Genomic DNA, 6,000 nt, shown 5'->3' with positions numbered 1-6,000 from the left:
AAGTAAAGAACAAAGTATTGCGGATAGGATAGTTTTCGGTTAGTATTTGAGATACTCATTGTGATTATCTATCTAAAGTTTAAATTCATCTTTTTTTTTTTAAAATTTTCTGCTAATATCATTTAGTTTTTTATTTATTTTATAGTAGCACATGCTGGATCGATATCGTTCTATTCAATAAATTACTTGTCATGCTGTTGCCAAAATATTATTGGATATTCTTAGATGATTAGAAGAACTAGGATTAGGTTAGATTTGTATTTAAATCCTAACTAAATAAGGATGGCAATTTAAATCTGTTAAAAAATAATTGATAGGTTTTAAATTTAAATTATAGTAGATATGTTCTAATTAAACTAGGATTGGGTACATTTGGATGGTCCTAATTAAATTAGGATTGGGCACATTTTGAGTGGTATATATATTATATAAAAATACCATCATAGCCTGTAGAAAGAGGGCTATCCATGGAACTTCGAGAGAGTACGGCTGAGTGCTCTTTGCTGGAGTCCTACAGCTTGGTTCGAGACAGATAGAAAGCCCTAGCCATGAGGGTTGTATGCACCTAGCGCACGAGTTTTTCTAAACTTTTTTTTTTGAGAGAAAATTAATATGCTATATATTTCGTTTATTTTTTAAAAAATAAATTTACTTAAAAATATAAATCAATTAGGATTCGAACTTGAGACCGCATGTACTAACCACTAATTTCTTTGCCATTTGCACTGGGGATGATCGGTATTTTTCTAAACTTATATGAAACGAACGAAGGATACGAGATTCAGACAACGAGTTTAGACTGAGCGTTGAAAAAGAGAAATCAGATGTAATTCTTCTGTCGTAATTCCTTTTTTTTTTTGTTTAATGAATTGCTTTTCGTTTATATCTTCTGTTTAGTGTTTTTATATTTTTTATGGCAGCTTTCTTTCTAACACTCTATGTGGTTGGGGTATAAGGGTTATACCCAAACAAAAATAGGCAAGGGATAGCAATCTCATCCCTCCCTTTGGAATAGGAGAGGGAATAGCTATTTTCATCAATATTTAATTTTTAAATTTTAAATTAAAATTATAAATAAAAAAAATTATAATGTGTAATCTTAAAATTTAAAATTATTCTAGATTTTAAAATTTAAATTATAAATTTTTAAAATTTATAATTTGTAATCTTAAAATTAAAATTTAAAATTTTATATTTCTAAATTTAGATTTGACCTTAAATTTAAAATTTGAAATTGAAAATTTAGAACTTTGAATTTTCGAATTTGAAATTTTTAAATTCAAATTTTAATTTGTATTTTTAAAATTTAAGAGTTATATATTTAAATTTAAAACTTTAAATATAAAATTTTAGAATTTTAATTCAAATATAATAAAAATGGCAATATCATTATTTTCTATTTATAATCATCCACTATTCTTTTTATTCCACTTGTTACAACCCTGAACTAAATTCAATACTCAATCAAATACAAAATTACTCTATACCCACCTTATACCTCATCTTATAGCTATCCCTGAAACAACTAATTCTTACTTATGTCCAGACCAAATGAAGCCTAGGTATCATTTGGTTCGAGGATAAGCAAAAAGTGAGTATTCCAGGGATAGGTATAAATTGAGGTATAAGCGGGGATTAAATGAATTTTCCGTTTGGATGAAAATTGAGTATTTCTGAGAATAAGAAAAATAGCGTTTGGTTAGATAAGATGGGATAAGAATTAAAGTGAGTATTTATAAATAAAAAATAATGATATTATTTTTTTCTTTATATTAGAATTTAAATTTTTATATTTTATATTTATATTTTAAAATTTAAAATATAAACTTTTAAAGTTTAAAAATTAAAATTAAAATTTAAAATTTTAAAATCTCAAATTTATAATTTTAAAAAATTAATTTTTTAAATTTTGAACTTTAATTTAAGATGAAATTTTAATTTAAAAATACAAAATATCATATTCTAAATATAAAAAAATTAAAATATCAAAATTTAAAATTTTAAATTAAACAATTTAAAATTTAAATTTTTAATTTTGTAATTTTAAAATTATAAATTTTAATTTTTGAATTTAGAAAATTTAAATTTTACTGGTGGAACAAGCAAGGTGATCCTAAAAATACTTTCTTTAAAATTCAAAAATTGAAATTAAACTCTTAAATTTTTAATTTCAAAATTTAAAATTTAAAATTTAAGATCAAATTTAAATTTTAAAATATAAATAACAAAATTTATATTAAAAAAATATAAAATATTATATTAAAATTTAAAATTTAAAATTTAAAACTATAAACTTGAATTTTGAAATTACCAATTATAAATTTTTAAAACTAAAATTAAAATTAAAATTTTAATTTTTAATTTTTTTAAAGAAAATGGGTAGGAACAACTTGTCCGCACCTATTCCACTTAACCGTGGGAAGACAAGCTATTCCACCCTTAACACGGGTATCACTGGGACCAAGTAACCCTTAGGTGGGGAATAGCTTGTTCCCACCCTCCAGAATAGTAGTTTTGGGCGGACAAGGAGAAGGGTAGTACCTCTTATCCGCGTCGCCTTGTGCCCGTGCAACCAAACATGGCGCCTAAGGCGATAGACTAATAGCAAAAGAAAAGGATATCTGGTTAAACATTTTGTATTGGCGAAAGATAGCTAAATGAATGGTACCAGACATGAGTATGTTTATAGGGCAATCCGATACAAAGCTAGTTATTACATAGCCATATATCTTCACAATTTATTGCCATCTTGATAAGTTTTCTGAGAGCAAGTCTTTAGTACTTTACCTGAAGTTTCGTGCTTCCTAATGCATCATTTGATCATATGGCTTTTATTATAATTGTATTAGGCATTGATAGATTGTTGAACATTGACAACCAATCTTTGTTGTTCAATGTCTCATCTTCTTTTATGACTGTACATCTCACTTGTTACTCGTAGTCAATTACGGTGTTGTTAAACGTTCTCGTGTGGCAGTTGTTGGATAGTTTAATTGTTAGTTTGAGTGTAAAGATATTCTGACAGCCAGCAAGTAGGCTTATTCGCTCAGTAGCCTAGGAAAGACCTGCATAAAACAATAATTAGATGCCAGTGCGATGCACAAGCATTTCTTTTGTGCGCTCACGATGTGTCGACTGCATATACAGAGGGGCCTTAAAAATTCCACTACATTGTTCACGCTCTCAGTATTGTTCTCGATTTTAAACGGTGCATCATTTGCAAAATACAGTGTGCCGAGCCATACAATGCTTGTCCGCTCGTGGTCGCTGATCAATTGGCAGCGAATGCTCCCTGCAGATTTCTAGCTCATTTTCTTAATTCAATTTTATACATATACAGTATACGAAGACATATATATATATATATAGTATTATAGTATATAAAGTAGTAATATAATAGAGTCTTTTTTTGTGTATTTGCTTTGGCGAGCCAACTGCTAGCTGTCCTAGACCGTGCTATTGAACAGGACCTGTCAACTAAAGTTGGGCCGCGCGTTACATTTTGTACGCCTGATCTTGCTTGACAACCTGCCAATCGCAATAGTAGGTAGTGGCTTATGTTAATACGCATCTCCTGTACAGGTGTGTGTTCTAATATTCCCATAACAAATTGGCTGCATTTGAAAATAGCTGCATAATCTTCATCTATCTCCTCATTTATGTTATTTAAAAAGCTAATTATAAATGTTCAGTGCTGTATGGGCAAGTTCAGCGAGTCGTTTGGAGGATAGGCTGCGGACCGCGTGAAAAGTGCTGAACGGATGGTGACTGGCTTTCTAGAATTCTCCGGGTGGCGGAGTTTTTATTTTTCACGATCGATACGAATAACACGGGAGGATGTTACCAAAATTGGAGTTGGTCGGCCAAACCGTATGAAGTAAGAATGTCAAATTCGACAGGTACGGTATTTCTGCTCTTTGAGCTACTCTTTTCCTATCTCCAGTCGTTTTCTGTTGGTGTTATTTGGCACATAATAAGGACCGATCGCTAAGCATGCAGTGCCGATGTAGCGATTATTCGTTGCGCTTTGTAAGTGCGTGGAATATTCGCGTACGGGCTAATAAAAGATACAGGGAGGGCCACCGGTAAGTAAGTTGGGTGCGGATAGGGTAATAGAAGGAGTGGGACCTGGTAGGGGCCATATAGAAATGCTACGGAGGAGGCGAAGTAGATGGAGCCGCCAAGCATAGGCTCTCGGCGTAAGCAAAAGCATGAAGAGAGCATGTTAGGACTCGGTCAAGTAGATTAGAGGCGCGAAGGTCGGGGAGGGAGGAGGAGGGTGAGGGACATAAAAATAGTGTGGAAATAGTGACGTGCATTGCATTGTGAAAGTGGCAGCGCCACTTTAGTTTCAGTTGTTAGTAATTCGGAAAGGGGAAGTCAGAGTGGGAGGGGAGAGGATGGGTGAGATAAATAAATTGTAAATTTATCATGTGAACGTAAATCCCTTATTGTTCCGGCAACTCGGTCTCGAAGATTACCTGGAGCATTCAAATTGATCTTTAATGGTTACTTCAATAACTTGGGCCTCTGCATTACCAGCACACGGAAAACTCAATGACCTGTGGGGGAGGGCGGCGCCCGGCGAAGCCCAAACATAGTATTGGATATGTGGTCGTAAATTAATGTGAGAGGTTACTTTGATACTTAGAGCTAATGAGGCTTATTATTTTTTCACTGAATGAAAATAGATGTTAAAGGCTCCTGCTGACGAAGAAAGAAGAAGAAGAATTCTATAAAAGAAACTGGCATGGCCGCTCTAATAGTCTTCAAAGCTCAGGAACACAGTGATCTTCACAACTATAATATGAAGCCAATAGGGAGAGAGAGGGAGAAGGCAAGAGAGGAGATGCGGCGTGAAAGTGTTAAGTGATTAGGATTAGGGGATTAGAAAGATCTATACCCTCAATGCAGAAGTAGGGCACCAACTTAGATAGAGTGATACTGCAGAGGATGTTTCCTTGAATTAGGCAGACCAGGGGGCAATGCGATTGAGCTTGATCAAGGGATGGTTGGCGTGAAGCTGAAGAGGGCGCGCGACGGCCAAATGGTGAAGTACAGTCGATGCTCTGCCAATGGGATAAAAAGTTACGAAGTAAAATATTCAGCTCTTCCCGTGCTTCTTGGCGAGGAAGTCGAGAGGGGACGGGGCTCTTGCACTTGGTGGCACTCTGGGGTCCTCCTCGGATAGCATTGACGTACATGAAGGCACCGCGGGGCAGCAGCGGCTGCAAGGCACCAATCGACCGTCGCCTCTGGCTACCGGAGGCACCTCAGCCCCTGCCCGTTCTCCCGCGAGGACAAGTCACGAGCTGCGGGGAAGATTTCGTAGAAGAATCCGCTGTCTTGACCGCCATCGACTCTAGAAGCCTCCCCCGCTCGTTGCGGCGACACGTTCAGTGCCGGAGGTCCACTGCTTGAGCCCCTTGCGCCCGTTCTGCTGGCTCATCCCTGTTTATCTGTTCACGTAAAAGGCGGATAAAAATTATCAATGGGTCTCATCGGGAACTCTTCTTCATTTCTCGGATTTCTGGTTTTTTGTCTTCTTACTTATGTTGAAAGGAAGTCTTTTTAGAGTAACACACAGGATCAAGGACTGTTGCGTCATGACCGTAGAGCAGGAAAGAAGAGCCTTAGAAGTACTGAGAGGGGTTGGAGATGAAACTACAACGGACATAAGAGTATGGCTTTTGATGTGGGGTGAAGTATTGGGAAGCTCTCGCCAGGCCTATTATATACGGACACAATTTACGAGGAGAGAAGTCAATGGTTTTCTCGGTTAATACAACATAAACAATTATTTAAATATCTTTCTCTCTCCTATTTTTCCTATTTGTGTCTCCGTTCGAAGATGAGATGAAGTGACAAGTACTGTGGGATTTACATGAATCAAGGAATGGAGCGGAGGGACTGCAAATTGTAGGCCTTGAAATGAACAAACTTGGGTTGCAAATTAAACAAGTGGGAACTCTGGCATAGAAAAGAGCGTCACGAAATTAT

This window comes from Ananas comosus, linkage group 17 (genome assembly GCF_001540865.1).
Source record: "Ananas comosus cultivar F153 linkage group 17, ASM154086v1, whole genome shotgun sequence".
In the NCBI taxonomy this organism is placed as follows: Eukaryota; Viridiplantae; Streptophyta; class Magnoliopsida; order Poales; family Bromeliaceae; genus Ananas; species Ananas comosus.
This window is presented reverse-complemented; position numbering follows the sequence as displayed.